This window comes from Macaca mulatta, chromosome 8, assembly GCF_049350105.2.
Source record: "Macaca mulatta isolate MMU2019108-1 chromosome 8, T2T-MMU8v2.0, whole genome shotgun sequence".
Classification (NCBI taxonomy): domain Eukaryota; kingdom Metazoa; phylum Chordata; class Mammalia; order Primates; family Cercopithecidae; genus Macaca; species Macaca mulatta.
In genome coordinates, this window is record NC_133413.1 from 13806875 (window position 1) to 13831268 (window position 24394).

The 24394-nt window shown below is 55.5% G+C and overlaps 2 protein-coding genes across 2 annotated transcripts in view; both read right to left on the minus strand.

Moving 5' to 3' along the window:
• Positions 1-24394, minus strand: part of LOC144330715 (SH3 domain and tetratricopeptide repeat-containing protein 1-like) — a 397029-nt gene that overhangs the window by 134761 nt on the left and 237874 nt on the right. The gene's annotated exons all lie outside the window — the stretch shown is intronic.
• LOC144330568 (uncharacterized) overlaps positions 14247-24394 on the minus strand; it is a 310405-nt gene continuing 300257 nt past the window's right edge. Inside the window, exon 4 of the mRNA XM_077942758.1 lies at positions 14247-14256. The gene's annotated coding sequence lies outside the window, so the exon portion shown is untranslated. The remainder of the gene's footprint in view (positions 14257-24394) is intronic.

Sequence of the window (24394 nt, forward strand, 5' to 3'; positions counted from 1 at the left end):
GCAGCCAGGAAGGTGTCCCCCATTAGGACCCAAGGTCAGCTCCTGGACCTCTCTTGTGGTGTCAGGAGAGCCACAGGCCAGTGACGGTGGCCCCGGGGATCCCTCACTCAGTGTCCTCTGCTCCCAGACTTGGTTGGGCTGAGCCTGGCCAGTCCCACCTCTGGCCACTGGTCAGCCCTGCGGGAAGTTAGATGCAGGGATCTCTGCCTGTGTAGATGCTGCTGCCCAGTATTGAAAGCCTTATCTGGGCTGCCCCCAAGCCATCCCCACATACCCCTCCCCTTCCGGTCCCCGGCCCTCATCCCAGTCCCTGGAATCCCAGGTTTTCCTTGTTGGAATCTCTTGGCCTTAGGGAACACAGCTCACACGGTCTCTTTGCCAGTTTACGGCAAGGAAACCGAGGTTCAGAGACTGTGGGTGTCCCACGTGATTCTCACATACACTGCACTCTCCCAGGCCCCCCTTTTAAACACTTTAAATGAGGTGACATTCACATCGCATGCAATGAACTATTTCAACGCGAATAATGTGGTGGCATTTGTGGATTCACAGTCCTGTGCAACCACTCACGCCATCTACTTTCAAAATGTTTTCATCTCCCCTGAAGAAATCTGCCATCCTCACTAAGCTGTTACCCCTCCTTGGTATCCCCCAAGCCCCTCGTTTAATGGAAGGGGAAACTGAGGCCCGGAGAGAGACTTGCCAGTGGGCGGAGCTCTGATCATAAGGAATCAGGCACCCATCTGCTGCTTCAGTCCTGGGTTGGTTTTCCACCCAGCAGAGGTGACAGAGCCAGGAGGTTCTGGGAGCGCCACAGGTGTCACTGGTTCAGTCCTGGGTTGGTTTTCCACCCAGCAGAGGTGACAGAGCCAGGAGGTTCTGGGACCCCATGCTTGCAGCCAGAGCCCTGCCCCGAGCCTCCCCACCAGGGGGCAGCAGAGAGCTTTCCAGAACCGGCCGCGGGGCTGGCGGGAAGCAGCGGGTCAGAGCTGCTGACAAACCTCACGTGGACCCCAGATCGCTGTCTCTGTGGGTTGGGCTTGGGAATTGGAGAGGAGGCCGCATGATTGGAAACGTGAAGACGGCACGGCCTGGCTGGAGGAGTGGGAAGCGCCGTCACGTTGACTGAGGACACAGACCTCCTGCCCGCTGGGCCGGGCCTGCAGCCATTCTTCTCAGGGTGGGGTCCGCAGGTCCGGCTTGCTGTCGGCCCCCGACCTGCCTCAGAGTCCGGGGGGCTTTGGAACTGTGCCTTCCCATCTCCACCCACCCTGGCTGGTGCCATGAGGGGCCTGGATCCTGGGATCCTGTTCCTCTTGGGCAGCAGAGACTGGGGGACCAGAGGAGATGATGGGTCTTCAAGCCCCACATTCAAACCCCAGCCCACCACTGACAGTCTGGGGGTTCGAGATGAGGGAGTTGATGTCTCTGAGCCCCAGTTTTGTCACCACTAAAATGAGGCCGACATACTGGGGCAGAGTGCCAGCCCCAGGACCAACAGAGGCCTGTTTCCTACTGACAATACCTCTTACTCCTAAAAACAGCTCCAACAAGCACACACTAGGAAACACTCAACCCAGGCCAACTTGTCAGAGGCACGAGAACCAGAGCGACTCCATCTTGAATGGGGCCTGGGTAAAGGGAGGCTGAGACCTGCTGGGCCACATTTCCAGGAGGCTAGGCATTCTTCGTCACAGGATGAGATAGGAGGTCCCCACAAGATACAGGTCATAAAGACCTTGCTGATAAAGCAGGTTGCAGTAAAGAAGTTGGCCAAAGCCGCAAACCCAAGATGGCCACGAGAGTGACCTCTGATTGCCCTCACAGCTCATTATGTGCTAATTATAATGCGTTAACTGCTACAAGGCACTCCCACCAGCGCCACGACAGTTTACAGATGCCATGGCAACATCTGGAGGTTACCCTACATGGTCTCGGAAGGGAGGGCAGAAACTCTCAGTTCTGGGAATTGCCCACCCCTTTCCTGGAACACTCATGAATAGTCCAACCCTTGTTTAGCGTATGATCAAGAAATAACCATGAAAATGGGCAACCAGCAGCCTTTGGGGCCACTCTGCCTATGGAGCAGCCATTCTTTTTTTTTTTTTTTTTTTTTTTTTTGAGATGCGGTCTTGCTCTGTTGGCCAAACTAGAATGCAGTGGCTTGATCTTGGCTCACTACAACCTCCGCCTCGTGGGTTCAAGCAATTCTCCTGCCTTAGCCTTCCTAGTAGCTGGGATTACAGGCACCTGCCACCACACCGTTAATGTTTTGTATTTTAGTGGAGACAGGGTTTTGCCATGTTGGACCAGGCTGGTCTCGAACTTCTCACCTCAGGTGATCCACCTGCCTCGGCATGCCAAAGTTCTAGGATTACAGGAGTGAGCCGCTGCTCCCGGCCATAGAAGCCGTTCTTTTATTCCTTTTCTTTCCTAATAAAGTTGCTTTCACTTTAAGGACTCACCCTGAATTCTTTCTTCCGTGAGATCCAAGAAACCTCTCTTGCGGTCTGGATTGGGACTCCTTTCCAGTAACAAACTTGCTTAACCTCTCAGACCCGTCGTCTCTTCATCTGTAACCAAAGACAAAGCCTCCCCCGAGGTTCCAACAGTGAGGAGAGAACACATGGGAAACGAGGGGCACAGAGTTGGTGTGCAGAACCAATATCACAGACTGAGTGTCAAGCCACTGTCATATTGGAAGTAATATCATGCTCTCCCCTACAAGTTATGAGGAACAATATCACAGGGGGGTGTGTACCTTCTCCGGTAGTGGGAGTAGTATCATCATCTCTTCCTTTAGATGACAGGAACAATATCACAGGGTGGGTGTACACCCCATGTGTTTTTGGAAGCAATGTCATTCTCTCTTGTTCTAGGTTTTATGATTCATGTCACAGGTGGGGTGTACACATCATCCACTCACCCCCTGGATATCAGCAACCATATCACAAAAGAGGTGTCCACCCCCTTCGATACTGTCAACCATATCATCTTCCTCTCGCCTGGATATTAGGAACAATACCCCGGGGTTGGGGGCGGTGTACACCCACTGTGATATCGAAAGTAAACTCAGCCTCTTTCCCGCTGGATATTAGGAACTATATCACAGGTGTGTGTGCACCTTCTGGGATATTGGGAGTACTGTCAGCCTCCAACCCACTGAATATTAGGGATAATATACAGGGGAGAGGGTGGTTACATCCCCTGCGATATTGAGAGCAATATTCTTCTCTTTCCCCTGTACATTAGGAACCACATCACACGGGTATGTACACCTTCTTCGATATTGGGATTAATGTTATTGTCTCCCCCAACTGAACGTCAAAAACGATATCACAGAAGGGTGTACACCCCCTGCGATATGGCCAGTAATATCATCGTCTCTACCTTTGGATACTAGGAACAACATCACAGAGGGTGTGTATACTCCTCAGCAATATTGGGCATAATGTTATCCTCTCTTCCCCTGGATATTAGGAACGATATCCCTGGTGGTGGGAGGTGGAGTACATTCAGAACAACATCACTGAGTGGGTGTCCACCCCCTGCGGTATTGGGTGTAATATCATCCTCTCTTCCCCAGGATATAAAGAACAATATCACAGGAGGAGTGTACAGCCACAGCCCCTGCGTTATTGGGAATAATAGCTTCTTTTCCCACTCTCGATATAAGGAACAATATGCTAGGGTGGGTGTACATTCCTTGTGATATTGGACGTATTGTCATCGTCTCCCAACGTGAATATTGGGCGTAGTGTCCCAGGGGGGTGTACGCCTTCTTCCATATTGGGAGTAATATCATCCTCTCCCCTCAGGATTGTAGGCAAAATATCGAAGGGGTTTTACACTTTGTACGATATGGGCAGTAACATCATCCTCTCCCTACCTGGATGTAAGGAACTATATCACAGCCGGCTGTACACTTCTTGCCATATTGGGAGTCTTATCATTCTCTCCCATCATGGATATTAAGAAAAATATTACAAAGGGGGTGTACACCCCCTGAGATATTGAGAGTAATATTATGCTCTACCCTTCGGGATATTAGAAACAATAACGCAGGAGGTGTGTACCACCCTTGCGATATTGGGAGTCATATCATCCTCTCCCCCTGAATATAAGAAACAATATCATAGGAGGATGTACCCCCCCCGTGATATTGGGAGTCATATCGTGTTAGTCGGAACAATAGCACAGTGGGTGTGTACATCCCCTGCGATATTGCCACTAGTAACATCGCCTCCCTCCCAGGATATAAGGATGAATATCCCAAGGGGGTGTACACCCCTGCGGCGATATTGGCGGTAATATCTTCCTCCCCCCGGCTGGCTATTAGGAACAATGTCACAGAAGGGGTGTACACCCCCTGCTTTATTGGGAGTGATATCATCCTCTCCATCCCTGGATATTAGAAACAATATCACCAGGGAGTGTACACCTCCTGCAATATTCAGACTGATGTCATCCTCTCGCCATCTGGATATTAGGAAACATAGAACAGGGGTGGTGTACAACCCCTGCGAAATCGGAAGAAATATCACCCTCTCTACCTTTGGATGTTAGGGAAAATATCACGGTGGAGGTCCACGCCCACTGTGATATTGGGAGTCATATCATCCTCTCCCACCTTGGAAAGAAGGAACAAGATGTCCGACGGGATATACCCACACAACGGTAGTTTTAATACTATCCTCTACCCCCTGGCTACTAGGAATAACATCATAGAGCAGCGTACACTTTCTGCGACAAGGGGAGTAATATCATCCTATCCTGGCCGGATATCAGAAAAAAGGCTATTAATTACTAATATTAATAAATATAAATGATAAATATTAATTATAGATATTAAAATCACAATTAAGATACTAAAATTAACACTGCTTAAAAAGTTAATCATGAGTATTAATAATTAATAATTAATAATAATAAGACAATTAATAATAAAATAATATCAACAATTAACGTTACTTAAATCAATACTAAGTGATATTGGCAATAAAATAATAATAATTATTAAGAAATATTATTATTGATAAATGACATTGATATTAAAAATTAATCCTTGGAGTAAATCATAACCTATTCAAACAATTATAATAATTACCGGCTGGCTATTAGGAACAATGTCACAGAAGGGATGTACATCCCCTGCTATATTGGGAGTGATATCATCCTGTCCGTCCCTGGATATTAGGAAAAACATCCCCAGGGAGTGTACGCCTCCTACAATACTGGGACTGATATCACCCTCTCGCCATCTGGATATTAAGAAACATATCACAGGGGTGGTGTACAACCCCTGCGAAATCGGAAGAAAGGTTACCCTCTCCGCCTTTGGATGTTAGGGAAAATACCACGGTGGAGGTCCACGCCCACGGTGATATTGGGAGTCATATCATCCTTTCCCATCCTAGATAGAAGGAAGAAGATGACCGACTGCATGTACACACACTGCGCTACTTTCTTTTTTTTTTTTTTTTTTTTTTTTTTTTTGAGACGGAGTCTCGCTCTGTCACCCAGGCTGGAGTGCGGTGGCCGGATCTCAGCTCACTGCAAGCTCCGCCTCCCGGGTTCACGCCATTCTCCTGCCTCAGCCTCCCGAGTAGCTGGGACTGTAGGCGTCCGCCACCTCGCCCGGCTAGTTTTTTGTATTTCTTAGTAGAGACGGGGTTTCACCGTGTTAGCCAGGATGGTCTCGATCTCCTGACCTCGTGATCCGCCCGTCTCGGCCTCCCAAAGTGCTGGGATTACAGGCGTGAGCCACCGCGCCCGGCCACTGCGCTACTTTCAATGTCATCCTCTACCCCCTGGCTACTAGAATTAACATCATAGAGGACTGTACACTTTCTTCGATACTGAGAGTAATATCATACTCTCCCGGCCAGATATCAGGAACAAGACTATTAATTATTAATATTAATAAACATAAAAATGTATATTAATCATAGACAGTAAAAATCACAATTAAGACACTAAAATTAATACTGGTTAAAAATGTTAATGATGAGTATTAATAATTAATAATATTAACACATTTAATAATAAAATAATGATATCAACAATTACTGTTACATAAATCAATACTAAGTGATATTGGCAAAAAAATAATAATTATTAAGAAATATTAATATTGATAAATGATATTAATATTAAAAATTAATTCTTGGAGTAGAACATAATCTAATTAAAACAATAATTAAGAATTAATGGTAAACTATTAATTGATAGTATTATTGATAATTAATAAAACGGATCCTTGATGTTTAATAATTAATTATATTACTGCTCCCTGAGCAATACACTGAACGTGTACACCCGTCTGTGAAACAGTTCATTATTTCCAGAGAGGGAGACGATACTACTCACAATATCGTCAACAGGCTGAGAGTCCAACATGCCTCCCAATAGCCAAGGGGGGGAGAGGGGGTGGCTATTGGTCCCCACCTCGCGGGGGGTGGCTCACCCCCCTGCGAGGTGGCTCCCAATAGCCAAGGGGGGGAGAGGGGGTGGCTATTGGTCCCCACCTCGCGGGGGGTGGCTCACCCCCCTGCGAGGTGGCTCCCAATAGCCAAGGGGGGGAGAGGGGGTGGCTATTGGTCCCCACCTCGCGGGGGGTGGCTCACCCCCCTGCGAGGTGGCTCCCAATAGCCAAGGGGGGGAGAGGGGGTGGCTATTGGTCCCCACCTCGCGGGGGGTGGCTCACCCCCCTGCGAGGTGGCTCCCAATAGCCAAGGGGGGGAGAGGGGGTGGCTATTGGTCCCCACCTCGCGGGGGGTGGCTCACCCCCCTGCGAGGTGGCTCCCAATAGCCAAGGGGGGAGAGGGGGTGGCTATTGGTCCCCACCTCGCGGGGGGTGGCTCACCCCCCTGCGAGGTGGCTCCCAATAGCCAAGGGGGGGAGAGGGGGTGGCTATTGGTCCCCACCTCGCGGGGGGTGGCTCACCCCCCTGCGAGGTGGCTCCCAATAGCCAAGGGGGGAGAGGGGGTGGCTATTGGTCCCCACCTCGCGGGGGGTGGCTCACCCCCCTGCGAGGTGGCTCCCAATAGCCAAGGGGGGGAGAGGGGGTGGCTATTGGTCCCCACCTCGCGGGGGGTGGCTCACCCCCCTGCGAGGTGGCTCCCAATAGCCAAGGGGGGAGAGGGGGTGGCTATTGGTCCCCACCTCGCGGGGGGTGGCTCACCCCCCTGCGAGGTGGCTCCCAATAGCCAAGGGGGGGAGAGGGGGTGGCTATTGGTCCCCACCTCGCGGGGGGTGGCTCACCCCCCTGCGAGGTGGCTCCCAATAGCCAAGGGGGGGAGAGGGGGTGGCTATTGGTCCCCACCTCGCGGGGGGTGGCTCACCCCCCTGCGAGGTGGCTCCCAATAGCCAAGGGGGGGAGAGGGGGTGGCTATTGGTCCCCACCTCGCGGGGGGTGGCTCACCCCCCTGCGAGGTGGCTCCCAATAGCCAAGGGGGGAGAGGGGGTGGCTATTGGTCCCCACCTCGCGGGGGGTGGCTCACCCCCCTGCGAGGTGGCTCCCAATAGCCAAGGGGGGAGAGGGGGTGGCTATTGGTCCCCACCTCGCGGGGGGTGGCTCACCCCCCTGCGAGGTGGCTCCCAATAGCCAAGGGGGGGAGAGGGGGTGGCTATTGGTCCCCACCTCGCGGGGGGTGGCTCACCCCCCTGCGAGGTGGCTCCCAATAGCCAAGGGGGGAGAGGGGGTGGCTATTGGTCCCCACCTCGCGGGGGGTGGCTCACCCCCCTGCGAGGTGGCTCCCAATAGCCAAGGGGGGAGAGGGGGTGGCTATTGGTCCCCACCTCGCGGGGGGTGGCTCACCCCCCTGCGAGGTGGCTCCCAATAGCCAAGGGGGGGAGAGGGGGTGGCTATTGGTCCCCACCTCGCGGGGGGTGGCTCACCCCCCTGCGAGGTGGCTCCCAATAGCCAAGGGGGGGAGAGGGGGTGGCTATTGGTCCCCACCTCGCGGGGGGTGGCTCACCCCCCTGCGAGGTGGCTCCCAATAGCCAAGGGGGGGAGAGGGGGTGGCTATTGGTCCCCACCTCGCGGGGGGTGGCTCACCCCCCTGCGAGGTGGCTCCCAATAGCCAAGGGGGGGAGAGGGGGTGGCTATTGGTCCCCACCTCGCGGGGGGTGGCTCACCCCCCTGCGAGGTGGCTCCCAATAGCCAAGGGGGGGAGAGGGGGTGGCTATTGGTCCCCACCTCGCGGGGGGTGGCTCACCCCCCTGCGAGGTGGCTCCCAATAGCCAAGGGGGGGAGAGGGGGTGGCTATTGGTCCCCACCTCGCGGGGGGTGGCTCACCCCCCTGCGAGGTGGCTCCCAATAGCCAAGGGGGGAGAGGGGGTGGCTATTGGTCCCCACCTCGCGGGGGGTGGCTCACCCCCCTGCGAGGTGGCTCCCAATAGCCAAGGGGGGGAGAGGGGGTGGCTATTGGTCCCCACCTCGCGGGGGGTGGCTCACCCCCCTGCGAGGTGGCTCCCAATAGCCAAGGGGGGGAGAGGGGGTGGCTATTGGTCCCCACCTCGCGGGGGGTGGCTCACCCCCCTGCGAGGTGGCTCCCAATAGCCAAGGGGGGGAGAGGGGGTGGCTATTGGTCCCCACCTCGCGGGGGGTGGCTCACCCCCCTGCGAGGTGGCTCCCAATAGCCAAGGGGGGGAGAGGGGGTGGCTATTGGTCCCCACCTCGCGGGGGGTGGCTCACCCCCCTGCGAGGTGGCTCCCAATAGCCAAGGGGGGGAGAGGGGGTGGCTATTGGTCCCCACCTCGCGGGGGGTGGCTCACCCCCCTGCGAGGTGGCTCCCAATAGCCAAGGGGGGGAGAGGGGGTGGCTATTGGTCCCCACCTCGCGGGGGGTGGCTCACCCCCCTGCGAGGTGGCTCCCAATAGCCAAGGGGGGGAGAGGGGGTGGCTATTGGTCCCCACCTCGCGGGGGGTGGCTCACCCCCCTGCGAGGTGGCTCCCAATAGCCAAGGGGGGGAGAGGGGGTGGCTATTGGTCCCCACCTCGCGGGGGGTGGCTCACCCCCCTGCGAGGTGGCTCCCAATAGCCAAGGGGGGGAGAGGGGGTGGCTATTGGTCCCCACCTCGCGGGGGGTGGCTCACCCCCCTGCGAGGTGGCTCCCAATAGCCAAGGGGGGGAGAGGGGGTGGCTATTGGTCCCCACCTCGCGGGGGGTGGCTCACCCCCCTGCGAGGTGGCTCCCAATAGCCAAGGGGGGGAGAGGGGGTGGCTATTGGTCCCCACCTCGCGGGGGGTGGCTCACCCCCCTGCGAGGTGGCTCCCAATAGCCAAGGGGGGGAGAGGGGGTGGCTATTGGTCCCCACCTCGCGGGGGGTGGCTCACCCCCCTGCGAGGTGGCTCCCAATAGCCAAGGGGGGGAGAGGGGGTGGCTATTGGTCCCCACCTCGCGGGGGGTGGCTCACCCCCCTGCGAGGTGGCTCCCAATAGCCAAGGGGGGGAGAGGGGGTGGCTATTGGTCCCCACCTCGCGGGGGGTGGCTCACCCCCCTGCGAGGTGGCTCCCAATAGCCAAGGGGGGGAGAGGGGGTGGCTATTGGTCCCCACCTCGCGGGGGGTGGCTCACCCCCCTGCGAGGTGGCTCCCAATAGCCAAGGGGGGGAGAGGGGGTGGCTATTGGTCCCCACCTCGCGGGGGGTGGCTCACCCCCCTGCGAGGTGGCTCCCAATAGCCAAGGGGGGGAGAGGGGGTGGCTATTGGTCCCCACCTCGCGGGGGGTGGCTCACCCCCCTGCGAGGTGGCTCCCAATAGCCAAGGGGGGGAGAGGGGGTGGCTATTGGTCCCCACCTCGCGGGGGGTGGCTCACCCCCCTGCGAGGTGGCTCCCAATAGCCAAGGGGGGGAGAGGGGGTGGCTATTGGTCCCCACCTCGCGGGGGGTGGCTCACCCCCCTGCGAGGTGGCTCCCAATAGCCAAGGGGGGGAGAGGGGGTGGCTATTGGTCCCCACCTCGCGGGGGGTGGCTCACCCCCCTGCGAGGTGGCTCCCAATAGCCAAGGGGGGGAGAGGGGGTGGCTATTGGTCCCCACCTCGCGGGGGGTGGCTCACCCCCCTGCGAGGTGGCTCCCAATAGCCAAGGGGGGGAGAGGGGGTGGCTATTGGTCCCCACCTCGCGGGGGGTGGCTCACCCCCCTGCGAGGTGGCTCCCAATAGCCAAGGGGGGGAGAGGGGGTGGCTATTGGTCCCCACCTCGCGGGGGGTGGCTCACCCCCCTGCGAGGTGGCTCCCAATAGCCAAGGGGGGGAGAGGGGGTGGCTATTGGTCCCCACCTCGCGGGGGGTGGCTCACCCCCCTGCGAGGTGGCTCCCAATAGCCAAGGGGGGGAGAGGGGGTGGCTATTGGTCCCCACCTCGCGGGGGGTGGCTCACCCCCCTGCGAGGTGGCTCCCAATAGCCAAGGGGGGGAGAGGGGGTGGCTATTGGTCCCCACCTCGCGGGGGGTGGCTCACCCCCCTGCGAGGTGGCTCCCAATAGCCAAGGGGGGGAGAGGGGGTGGCTATTGGTCCCCACCTCGCGGGGGGTGGCTCACCCCCCTGCGAGGTGGCTCCCAATAGCCAAGGGGGGGAGAGGGGGTGGCTATTGGTCCCCACCTCGCGGGGGGTGGCTCACCCCCCTGCGAGGTGGCTCCCAATAGCCAAGGGGGGGAGAGGGGGTGGCTATTGGTCCCCACCTCGCGGGGGGTGGCTCACCCCCCTGCGAGGTGGCTCCCAATAGCCAAGGGGGGGAGAGGGGGTGGCTATTGGTCCCCACCTCGCGGGGGGTGGCTCACCCCCCTGCGAGGTGGCTCCCAATAGCCAAGGGGGGGAGAGGGGGTGGCTATTGGTCCCCACCTCGCGGGGGGTGGCTCACCCCCCTGCGAGGTGGCTCCCAATAGCCAAGGGGGGGAGAGGGGGTGGCTATTGGTCCCCACCTCGCGGGGGGTGGCTCACCCCCCTGCGAGGTGGCTCCCAATAGCCAAGGGGGGGAGAGGGGGTGGCTATTGGTCCCCACCTCGCGGGGGGTGGCTCACCCCCCTGCGAGGTGGCTCCCAATAGCCAAGGGGGGGAGAGGGGGTGGCTATTGGTCCCCACCTCGCGGGGGGTGGCTCACCCCCCTGCGAGGTGGCTCCCAATAGCCAAGGGGGGGAGAGGGGGTGGCTATTGGTCCCCACCTCGCGGGGGGTGGCTCACCCCCCTGCGAGGTGGCTCCCAATAGCCAAGGGGGGGAGAGGGGGTGGCTATTGGTCCCCACCTCGCGGGGGGTGGCTCACCCCCCTGCGAGGTGGCTCCCAATAGCCAAGGGGGGGAGAGGGGGTGGCTATTGGTCCCCACCTCGCGGGGGGTGGCTCACCCCCCTGCGAGGTGGCTCCCAATAGCCAAGGGGGGGAGAGGGGGTGGCTATTGGTCCCCACCTCGCGGGGGGTGGCTCACCCCCCTGCGAGGTGGCTCCCAATAGCCAAGGGGGGGAGAGGGGGTGGCTATTGGTCCCCACCTCGCGGGGGGTGGCTCACCCCCCTGCGAGGTGGCTCCCAATAGCCAAGGGGGGGAGAGGGGGTGGCTATTGGTCCCCACCTCGCGGGGGGTGGCTCACCCCCCTGCGAGGTGGCTCCCAATAGCCAAGGGGGGGAGAGGGGGTGGCTATTGGTCCCCACCTCGCGGGGGGTGGCTCACCCCCCTGCGAGGTGGCTCCCAATAGCCAAGGGGGGGAGAGGGGGTGGCTATTGGTCCCCACCTCGCGGGGGGTGGCTCACCCCCCTGCGAGGTGGCTCCCAATAGCCAAGGGGGGGAGAGGGGGTGGCTATTGGTCCCCACCTCGCGGGGGGTGGCTCACCCCCCTGCGAGGTGGCTCCCAATAGCCAAGGGGGGGAGAGGGGGTGGCTATTGGTCCCCACCTCGCGGGGGGTGGCTCACCCCCCTGCGAGGTGGCTCCCAATAGCCAAGGGGGGGAGAGGGGGTGGCTATTGGTCCCCACCTCGCGGGGGGTGGCTCACCCCCCTGACAATATCACGGTTGCGTGTGCACCACCTGTAGTTCAATGAATGACATTATCTTCTCTCCCTTTAGCCCTGAGAACAATATCACATGACGGAGGACACCCCCAGCAATATTCGGAGTAGTATCATTTTCTTTTCTTCTGGATAGTTGAAAAAATATGTCCGGCGAGTTGGACAACCCTTTTATTGAAGGTAGTATCATCCTCTTCCAAGGTGGGTATTTGGAACCATATCACAGGGGGTGTTTTGACTTCCTCGATATTCGTCGCGACGTCATCCTCTCCTCACTGGGTATTGGAAATAATATGACAGCCGCAGTAGACACTCCCCGCGACTTGAGGTGTAATATCTCTGCCTGGATATTAGAATCCCCCATGGACGCACAGCGTTTTTATGATTTTATGAGTAATGTCATGTCCCCGTCTAGACATCACGAACAGTGTCAAACACGGGTGTACACCCTCTCCAATACAGAGAGGAATATCATCCTCTCTCTGCCTGGCTATTAGGAGCAAAATCAAAGTAGTGCTTATAGCCCCTGCGATATTCTGAGTAATATCATCCTCTCCCAGGTGGAAATTACGAACAGTATCACCGGTGGCGTGTACACCCCCGGCGATATTGAAAATAATATCATCCTCTTCCCTCCCGGGTCATGGGAACAACATCACTGTGGGGTGTACACTTTCTGCGATATTGGGAATAACATCATGTTCTGTGCCTTGTAATATTAAGGACAATATCACGGGGTGAGCGTGTACATCTTTTGCAATATTGGGAATGAAATTATCCTCTCTCCCCCTGCAAATTAGGAAAGATATCACAGAGTGGGTGTTCACCTCCTGCGATATGGGTTTTAATACCATCTTCTCCCCTTCCGGATATCAGGAAGAGTATCACACGGGGATGTACAGTGTCTGCGATACTGGGAGTAATATGAACCTCTCGGCCTTGAGATGTTAAGAAGAATATCACAGGGTGAATGTTCACCCCTGCCATATTGGGAGTAATATCAGCCTCTCCACTCCATGGATATTAAGAACAATATCCCAGGCTGGGTGTACGCCTCCTGCTCTATGGGGAGTCATATCATCCTCTCCCTTCCAGGATGTTAATAACAATATCACAGGGCGGATGAACACAGCCTGCGATACTGGAATTATTATCATCCTCTCCCCCTCCGGATACCAGCAACAATATCCGAGAAGAGTTGTACTCTCCCTGCCATATTGCGAGTGATATCATATGCTTCTTCCGTGAATATTAGGAGCAATATCACCAGGTGGCTGTCCATTAGTTGCTATGTTGGGAGTCATGTCATACTGTATCACCCTAGATATTAGGATCGGTGTCACAGCGTGAGTGTACACATACTACGATATTAAAACTAATATCATGCTGTCCGTCCCTGAGTATTAGGAACGACATCATAGGTAAGTGTACACCCCTTGCGGTATTAGGAGTAATAATATGATTAATTATTAAACATCAATGATTGATTTTAATAATTATCAATGACACTATTAATTAATAGGATACCATTATTATTTATGGATAATTATTTTACATACATGATTATGCACACTTAAAATTATTAATATTAATGTCATTTAACAATATTATTAGTTCTTAATATTAATCATTATTTTATTACCAACATCTCTTACTATTGACTTAAGCAATATTAATTGCTGATATCATTAATTATTAATAGTGATATTATTATTAATTATTAATACTAAGTGTCAACATTTTAACCAGTATTAATTTTTACTATCTTTTTTATGATTATTAATATCGATGATTATTATTAATATTTATTATATTTATTAATATTAATAATTAATAGATTTGTTCCTGATATCCGGCGGGGAGAGGATGATATTAGTCCCAACATCGAAGACAGTGTACACCCCTCTATGATGTTATTCCTAATAGCCATCGGGTAGAGGAGAACATTATTGAAACTATCACAGTGGGTGTATATCTCCTCGGTCATCTTGTTTCTTATATCCTGGGTTGGAGAGGATGATATGACTCCCAATATCGCAGGGGTTGTAGACCTCCCCCGTGATATTGTCCCTAACATCCAAAGGTGGAGATGATGATATTTCTTCCAATTTCGCGATGGATGTACACCACCCCTGTGATATGATTCCTAATATCCAGGGGGCGAGAGGATTAGTCTCAGTATTGCAGGAGATGTACACTGCCTAGTGATATTGTTCCTAATATCCAGGGAGGGAGAGGATATCACCCCCAATAGAGCAGGGGGTGTACACTCCTGTAACATTGTTCGTAATAGCCAGCGGGGGAGAGGAAGACATTACTCCCAATATTGCAGGGGATGTACACCCCCTTGGGATATTGTTCCCTATATCCTGGGAAGGAGACGGTGATACCAGTGGCAATATCGCAGGGGGTGTGCACCCTTCTGTGATATAGTTTTTCACTTTCAGTGGGGGAGAGGATAACATGAATCCCAATACCGCTGAAGGTGTACAGGCCCCTGTGATGTAGTTCCTAATGTACAGGAGAAAGAGAAGAATATTGCTCTCAATATCGCAGGGGGTGTAACCACCCTGCCCCCTGTATATTGCTCCTAATATGCAGCGGGGTGGAGGCTGAGAGTACTCCCAATATCCCAGAAGGTGCACATACACCTGTGATATAGTTCCTAATATCCAGCGGGAAAGAGGATGATTTTACTTTCGATATCACAGGGGGTATACAGGACCACCAACCCTGGGATATCGTTCCTAATATCCAGGCAGGAAGAAGATGACATGGCTGACAATATCGAAGGGGGTGGACACCTCTTCAGTGGTATGGTTCCTCTTATCCAGGGGGTGAATGGATGATATTACTCCCAATAAAGTAGGAACCGTACAGCCACCCTGGGATTTTTGTCCTTAATAACCACAGGGGAGAGGTGATATTACTACCAACGTTGCAAGGGGTGTACACCCCTCCTGTGATATTATTTCTTATGTCCAGGAAAGGAGAAGATGGTATTAGTACCAATATTGAAGGGATGGACAACTCCCATGGGATAGTTTTCTAAAGATACAGGTTGAAAGAGGATGAGATTCCATCCAATATAACAAGGGGTGTACATCCTGCCTGTGATATGAATCCTAAAACCTAGAAGAAGAGAGAATGACATTGCTTCCAAAAACACACAGGGTGTACGCTCACCCTGTGATATTGTTCCTGTCATCTAAAGGAAGACATGATAATACTACTCCCACTACCGGAGAAGGTACACACCCCCTGTGATATTATTCCTCATAACTTGTGGGGGAGAGCATGACATTACTTCCAGTATGACAGTGGCTTGATACCCAGTCTGTGATATTGCTCCTAATTTCCAGTAGGTAAAGTATGATGTTCCTGCCAAGAGAGTAGTGGGTGTACAACCGCCCTGTGATATGTCTCCGAATATTCAGGGAAACACAGGGCGACATTACCTCAAATCTCCCAAAAAGTGTACACTCATTGTGTGATATGGTTCCTAATATCCGGAGGTGCAGAGGATGGTGTTCGTTCTCCTGTCGCAGGCTGTGTATACACAACCTGTGAAATTGTTCCTAATATCCTGAATAAAAGAGACTGCTAATAATGGACACACATTGCAGGGGGGAGTAATTGGCTATTACGATCCACATCGCAGGGGGTGAGGCACTCCCCATGATATGGGGAGTAATAGCAACCCCCTCTCCCCCCTGGCTACTACGATCCACATCGCAGGGCAGTCCAGGACACCACCCCTGCCCCAACCTTGACCGAGACAGTGAGTGTCATGGGACCACCTCAGGGCGGGTGGCAGCTCAGCTTGAAGGTATCCCTGCTTCCAAAAACCAACTGCTCCTGCTAATTTGAATCTGGCCACAGGGTCTCTCTTGGTGAGACAGGTGACCATGAGGCAGACATCGTGAAATCTAGCACGACAGAGCTCAATGCCCCCATGAGAGGCACCATAGCACTCAGACTTTGCAGACATACCAGCGAAGGCCACAGCAGGCCCTGAGGGAGGAACAAGCTGACCAAGATCCTGGGGTCCTGCCACACAGCCTTTAAACCAGGGACTGGAAACTGTTTCCCTAAAGAGCCAGGAGTCAGTATTTTCAGCTTTGCCAACTGATCTTTGCCTCAAGAATGCAACTCTGCCATGGCTACACCACAGCAGCCTTCTGCAGGTGGCCTGTGAAGAGATGGGCATGACTGCACCCACATCAAACTTTACTTATGGACATGGACACTTCTCAGTGTCATGAATTGTTATTTTTTTCATTTGTTCAGCCATTTGGAAATGTAAAATCCATTCTTGATTCACGGGCCACAAGAGCAGGCAGGTACGGGCTGCCCCTGGCCGACCTCTGGAATGAGCTTAGAGAAGGAAATGACAGGCTGGGCCAGTGCAGCCTCCTCACAGCAGATTCGCTGCAGGAGGGTCCTTCGTAGCAACCACTTCTCATCCTTCATCTTGGCTTCAAGTGCAGCTCAGGTGGAGAAAGAGGGAACAGAACAGGCCTCAGCAACAAGAAGGAAGGAGATGCAGGGTCAAGCAGCCGTGTGGATCCATCACACTCAACATTCACACCAAGCGGAGCACAGGCAGGACCAGCCCAGGGGGGGCTGAAGTGGAGGCTCTGTGGGGTGGGGGCTCTCTTGGTGGGCAAGATTCTCTACCTAAAACTCAAATAGAAGATCTACACAGCAGTAGTTACAGAAAACACACACTAAGAAAAAGGCCAAAATAAAAATAGGACACCAAGTTTGGCCAACTGGGTCTCACAAGCCAGTAGGTAAGAAAACCCAGGAGGGCCCACCAGAGGGGCTGGGGGTGGGTTCCTGCCTGCAGGGGGCCTGGGACACCCCATTCCCACAGACGAGGACCCAAGCTTTGGGGAGGAAGCTGTCAGAGTCATCAGTGAACTGTTCAGAGCTGGAGCCATAGAGCAGGGGAGGAGCCCTGGCCACGTCCCTGTGCAGGCTCAGAAGCTGGGGTAGGGGCACAGCCCCAGGGGCCGATGCAAACAGTGGACCGCTGGCCCTCCTCCTGCCCAGAGGATACTCAGCTCCCAAGGGACCAGCAAAGTCTCGAAACCAGGGACACACCACCTGACCCTCATGCCCAGGCCTCCTGGACCAGGCAATGTCCAATACAGGCAGGCAGTCTGGGCTTGGGGCCAGGACAGGGGTGGACGGTCCTGCTAGGCAGGCCTCCTTCTCCCTGCCATCTGGGCTGGTTGCACTGTAGTTTTGTTCTGGCAACATATTGTTACCCACTTTGGCCACACCAGTCCCTGGCTCCCTGGCTAGGCCCAGTGCTGTCCAACCCACCTACACAGGCCCCACACACCCAGTGCCCCCCAGTCTCCCATCAGCCAGGAGGACCCATGCTCACCCCCCGAAGTATCCGTGGAACCTGCATCCCACAGGGACCCACAGCTCAGGGCCAACCTCCATGGGGACTCTTGGTTGTGGTGGTAGAGGTGGGGGGAGTTGACCTCCAGCCCTCCCTTCCTGGCCACTGTGTTTTGTGGGGATCATTCAGTCCTGGGAGCTTCCTAGGGACCCCAGAAGGAAGAGAACAGGGTGGTCATGGCGGCCTCAGCCCCAGGCTCTGGGCCCAAGTGCAAGAGTCTTTCGCTTCTGGTTTGATCTGGGCGGTAACAACAGGTCAAGTCATTCACACAAGGATTGGCTTCAATATAACGCATCAAGGGACTGTGGAGGACACAGATCAGCCTCCAGGCCAGTTACACCTGGTGACTTCGCCAGTGCAGGCTGGGGAGTGGAAAAGCTGAGCCCTGACCTCCCCACCTACCCTGCCCACCAGATGCCAGTAGCGGCCAGGGATCCCTGACTTCAGGCAGAGCCAGACAGCACAGTTGCTGCCTCCTTTGATCCCATCCCAGGGCCCACAGGGCCTGGAGAAACCTGGCAGGGGCTGAGTTGGGAGAATCAGGTAGGGAGATGCCAAGTGAAGAATGTGAGGGACTGGGTATGAGGGGCACTAGGGCACAGGGTCTGCTTCCCCTGGAGAGGTGGCAGTGAGACATAGAGTAGCCAAGCGTCGGCAGGCACCACCCTGCTGCCAGGCACGTGTGGTGCCCATACCCACCCCAACGGCTGCAGGAAGGTTCCTCATCAACAAAAGGGGAGGATGCACCCACACCTATATAGGCATTGGTGCCCACACACATCAGAGAAGAAAATTACTGCTGTGCTCAAGGTGTGAGGATAGGGGCAACGTCCCCTTCCTCCCCATGGTGGGTGCAAAGTTACCCGCTCCTGCCAGCACCCCGACCCCCAACTCCACTGGCTGCTGACTTCCACCACAGTGCCATGTCACGTGCCAGGAACAGCTCAGCGGTACATCCCAAAGGGTGCTATCCTGGAGCGGTTGTGCTGGGCAAGTGACACCTTTCCTAGTCACAGAGGTTTTCTTTCTTTACTGCTCACCGGCCCTGTGCCTCGGTTTCCCCCACTGTGGCACAGTGTAAAAATCCCATCTTAAAGGCTAGGAACCCAGAAACGTCACCACACCTGGTGAAATGGGCGGTGAAACTCCCTGCCTTGGACCTCTTGCTCCAGGACTGATGTCCATTGGGACACGGCCAGGCCAGCATCCTGGGGAGGGCTGCATTCCTTGCCTGGGGAACCTTGCTCCCAGTTAGGAATCACTGGAGTTGAGGCCCCTAATGGATTGGGGGAGGCACAAGGGTAGAATGGAGGTAGCCCCATCATATGGTCCTGTGTAGACCCCAGAAAACAAGCATTGAGTTCAGACTCTTGTCTGGAGGTGGCCACATGAAAGGATTTGGGCTTTGGGGTGTGATGAGGGTCTGGGGTCAGGGAACAAAGTGTTCTGGTTTGGACACACAGGACGTTCTCTGCAGCTCCCTCAGGTACAGGGTATGTTGCTAAGTAAATGCTTTTAAAAACCCTAGGAGGAGGGGAACACAAAGGGCCCTGAAGTCAAGGGCATGGTCCAGTCTTTCCACCTCCCCAGCTGAAGACATGCTGGAGGACAATTCTCTGAGTTTCATAACAAAGAAGAGAAAAAAGAAATCAAAAAGACCTGGAGGATAGGCAAGCCAATGAGGGCTGACTGGGATTACCCTGCCTAATCCTCAAAACAAGCCTTCCCTATCTGTCCTCTGGGCCAGGTGAGGAAACAGGTCACAGTAGGACATTCAGACCCTGGGCAGGCAGCCGGCAGCCTGGAGCCCAGGAGGTGCAAACACATTTTTACTGAGGCACGTCCTGCACAGCCCTAAATCCATTAAAACTTGAGGCAATACAGCACATGCTTCTGTGAGCACAGGGTTGGGGCTGGGGTTACAGATTAACAGCATCTCAAGGCAGAAGAATTTTTCCTAGTACAGATCCAAATGGACTTGTTTATGTCTTCGTCTTTCTCCATAGACAAAATAACAGTCTGATCTCCCTTTCTTTCCCCCACACAGAGAGTGTCACCACTGTATGTCAGCCACTAGGGGACAGGCTTCAGCCTCGCCATGCCGGAGACCTTTCAGGACAGACCTGAGGAAAGTGGGCAGAGTGGGTAGAGAGAGGAGGGCCTGGCCTGAGGAAAGAGCAGGCTGGGCCTGAGGTTGTCGGGGGCCTGAGGTTGTCGGGTGCCCACATGGGCCTCTGGGCAGCACCAGGATCTGATGGGACCAAACGACAGGCCAGTGGGCCGTGTGGGGCCTGTGACTCTGAGTCAGCAGAGAATATGCCTGAATTACATCCTGATAGGTGCACCCTGACTCTGAAGCTGAGGACACCTAAGGCATGGAGGTGGGGTGGAGGTGGGGGCAGAGCAGGGGATGGGGAGGGATCCTGTGCCGGTCCAGGTCAGAGGTGGTGGCTTGGCCCCAGTGGCTCCAGATGCAATGAAGAGCCAAGAGGGACTTTCCTGAGGGACTTAGATGCCGGGGTGGAGGAGCACTGCAAGGTTTCAGCCTGAGTCCCCGGGAGGATGGAGTTACCAGGAGCTGAGGTGAGGAAGACTGAGCGGTGGGGGGTTGTGCGGGGGTGCAGAGGCCTGAGCTCAGTTTGGCCCCTGCAGACTTGAGACGCCCACTCCATGCACAGGCAGAGACGGCAGGGGAGGGGAAGAGGCTGCAGCTCAGGTAGCCCTGGAATGCGCAGCCCGACATGCTGGGGCACTGGGTCCTGGTGCCTCATGGCTGGGAGCTGCTTCCCTCCTGGGATGCCAAAAGTCCTTTAGGGCACATCTGCAGCTCCTGTGCCCACCACAGAGGGGAAGTGGGAAAGGCATCTGTGCCTATGCATGTTCTCCTTCACCTTGTCCTAGGCAGGTCCCAGGCAGCACCTCCCCTCCCAAGTGGCTCCCCTTGGCCCCTGCCCCTAGTGTTCACAGACAGACTCTCGAAGAGGGCTGGAATCAGCGGCTCACTTCTAATGAATAGAACCAGGCAAAAGAGATGGCGGTCTCTCCTGAGATTGAATTGGGGGGGCGCTGCAAGTTCTGTCCACTGGAACTCTCCCCCTGGCTCTTGATAGGTGCTAGTTCTGGCAAAGCCAGTCACCTGCCCAGGGCAGAGGGCGGCCTGAAGCTGATGCCACGGAGAGACTGGGGCCTTCAGTCCAACAGCTTGTAAGCAACAGAATCCTGCCAGCAACACAGAAGCGAGCGTGGAAGCAGCTCCTCCCCTGATGAGCCTGAGCCTTCAGAAGACACGGCAGCCCTGGGCAGACACCTGCTGCAGCCGCGGAGAGCCCCTGGGGCAGAGGGCTCAGTGAAGCCTGCACTCCTGGCCCCAGGAGTAATCATTCCTGTGGTATAACTGTGTGCTGGTGTGGCTGGGCCACAGTTTGGAGTAATCTGTCAAGGGACAATAAAGAACAAACACACACCTCAGGTCCTACTGGGTGGAAGCTGTACGGTCAGCACGGCATGTAATATCTTCCTCTTGAATTAGAAGATTCATTGCTAAGGCCAACGATTAAAAAAAAAATACCTCTAGTTGTAGCACCATTAAAATACTTGACTTGCAAAAAACAAAACAAAACAAAGCAAAAACTATAAAAGAGCCATAGCTATTCTCTTCCATCTTAGCTACAGGAATATATTAATATATGTTAATTCCTTGACTGAGCAATGGGCCAAACTCATGAGAACAGATGTGTGAGGACCGTCAGTGACCGCCCTGACCCCAGCCCTTACATACACACAAACTGTTCAACATAAGCCGTAACCTTGGGGGTCTTGACACTCTAAACTTTGTTGTCTTTAATTAACTATTTCTATTCCCTAAACAATACCTGTTCATCGGAGAGAAAAATAGCATTACCTATACTAAGCAAAAGAAAGGAAATAAAATGCTCAGAAACATTGACATATGTATGCAGACTCACACACACACTCACACACACACGCACAGGCTCACACTGTGTCTAGGACTGCCTTTTCACTTATTTCTATGTCCTGAACATATTTCCACGTCAGTAGACATTTATCCTCGTAGCAGTAACAGCAATTAGATATTATTACAGCGTCTATTTTTACCATCATTTATTTAACTCATCATGTTTGAACTGTTAGGTTGTATCTATCGTTTTTTGTAATACAGGCAATTTGATGACAAATGACCCATCCCCTAATGTTCAATATAAAATATCAATTATATAAGGAGATAAGGGGTATTTGGCTAAAATAAAATTCAGCGTGCCCCACCTTCTCCACATGTACTATGCTCTAAAAAGGCATGAGTAATTAAATTAGCCCTATTCTCCAGCACAGATCCTGAGCCCAGCGGTGGGTGCGGGTGCTTAGAGCACCGGTCTCCTCTCCTACCCATCACAAGGCAAAGGCCACTCAACTGCCACCTTAAGACACCCAGGATTCTCCTCTTCTTTTTTATTAATAGAATAAAGCTCAGGCTCAGTGCATGGGAGTAGAGCTCTCCGACTTTGCATTCATCAGAGTAACCTAGGTGGCCTGTTTTAAAAATACACATTCCCTGGCTGCGCTTGCAGAAACTGGACTTCAGTGGTTTAGTGGGGGTGTGCATAGGTCAGGTGATTCTGAGGACCACAAGGGGTTAGGAATTGCCCCGTTAATTCTGGCCAAGGGAGAGATCAGACCATCCAGCATAGTCCGCAGCATATTTCTTTTCCCTCTTTTGCAAGGAATAGTTGATTCTCAGCGGGATGAGCCCCAGGATGAGGCACACATCCAAGAAAAATCCATGCCTCTCCATCTTTTCCCCAGGATTGCCCTTTGGCGAGACTCTCCTTTGCGACTGCTTCACTTTCCCTGGTTCATAGAACAAACCTCTTCTTAGTCTCTTTTGTTGTCTCTTATCTGTTCAACAAACACCCACTGCACAGGACCATCCTCCGGTAAGCCGTCGAGTGGGGCCGTTTGGGAGCCCTTCTTCGTGGGGTGAGCCCTGAAGGAACCGGGCCCCATAAGCCCGTGCTTTTGTGGGGGTTTCCCCCTCTCCCATCGCAGGGTAACTGGCACCAGGCTGTTAAGCTGCGGATGGGCAACCGCACATCCCATTGGGTGTGCGTATTTCAGCACGTGGAGTTGGCCAGTGAAGCCGGCCGAGGTCGGCACAGCGTACAGCAGCGGGCCTGTCCGTGGGGAGGAAGGGTCGTCCCGCCTCCCCTCCAGGCTAGTCCTGTTGCGCCTCCTCCTGCCTCACTCTGACTTTCGCGCACCCAGGCGTCTCTGAGGGTCGCGCCCCGATACCCTCCTCCACCCCAAGGCTTCTTCTCCCCAAGGGCCAGGTTGGGGGCCCAGGAGCGCCACAGCCTCCGTAGGCACGGGAAATCGCAGCTTCGTCAAAGCTAAGCCCTCCGTGCTCAGCTTTTCTCACCACCTGGAGGATCCACTCTCCTTCCGTCCTTCCCGACCTCAGGCTGCACAGAAAACTTGGGGGCGGGGATCGAGGAAGCCGCGCCCCGAGGCTCCCAGCGCAGCCCCAGGAGGAATCCTGCCGGCAACAAGAAGCTGTGCGCCCGGCCGGGCGCGAGCCTCCGCGTCCAGGTGGGGTCTCCGCGCCCCAATTCCACCCCACCCCGCCATCGGCGCTCCCCGCAAGTGCGGGGTTTCCACCCGTCCTGGCGTTCGCGCCCACTCAGGGTTTCCCTCGCCCCCCCCCCCCCCGCCCCCGGGAGATGCTCCCCCCGTTCTATCCCGCCCCGCCCTGGCGCGCCCGGTAAACGATGTGACCCCGCCCCTCTGCAGTCTCCCCTCCCCAGGACGCTGCCCCTGTCCCCACTTGTGGTGCTCGGGGCATCTCTAAAGCCCCCAACCAGAGTCCTCCAACCCACCCGCGAGGCTCGCGCACCAGCAACGCGGCCCCACCCGCAGGGACCTCGCCCACCTGTGGCTCTACGCCCGCCTCTGCGGCCTTCCCCACCGCTAGCGCGGCCCCCACCTACGACGACCCCCGCGTAGGTCCTCCTGCCCACACGTGTCCCCCCGCCAGCCCCTGCCCCTACCCCTGCCCCTAGCCGTGCCCCTGCCCCTAGCCGCTCCCCCGCCCCCGCAGCCCCTCCAGTGCGCTCGGGCCCCGCCCATTGGCGCTGGGGCCGAGCAGGGGCGCGGGCCTGGCGGCGTTCCGAGTCGGGCGCGCGCGGGCAGGGTCCCCACTGCCTGCTGCGCAGCCGGACTAGCGGCTGCCCTCGGCCTTCTCGCCATGGACGCGGACGACTCCCGGGCCCCGAAGGGCTCCTTGCGGAAGTTTCTGAAGCACCTCTCCGGGGCCCGCAAGGCCATTGGCATGCTGACCAGCGTCGGGGATGTTCAAGGTGCGCGCGCCCCTACCGGCGGCGAGGGAGGGACGGACGGAGAAGGGGAGAACAGGGCGAAGTGGATGTGGCAACGGGGCAGAAGGGAGGAAGCGATGGGAGGACCCGAGGAAAGGTGGGGAAGCGATGGGAAGAACCGGGGAGACGAGCGGGGAAGCGATGGGGAGAACTGGGGTGAAGCCCGTGACCCGGAGCGGCAGGGGTCCCTGCGGGGCGGCCTGAGCCGGCGAGGCAGCCCCGGGGTCCTTGCCGAGTGGGGCGGAGGAGGACGGGACACGGCAGTAGGAACCTCCATCCGGAAGAGAGTGAGCTTTCCACCCCCTCCAGTTTATGTTTTAAATTGAGCCTGGCAGAGGGGGTCGCCTGGAGCGCCCTCGGGGGTCGTTCTCCCTCAGAGCTGTAGGAAGGGGCCGGGCTTCCCTTCCGAAGCGTGGGTACAGCGCGATCACTTCCTAAGTAGCCCCCGCCCCCTAACTCCTCCCCACGTCACCTCCCAGCATGTCGAGGAAGAAACGGCCAGGTCCCCGCGCGCCTTCTGTCGCCTCATGCCCTGCGTGACGTGGGTGGGTTCCCGGCTGGCGGCGGGGGTGCTCTGGGTACCCGCCTGGCGT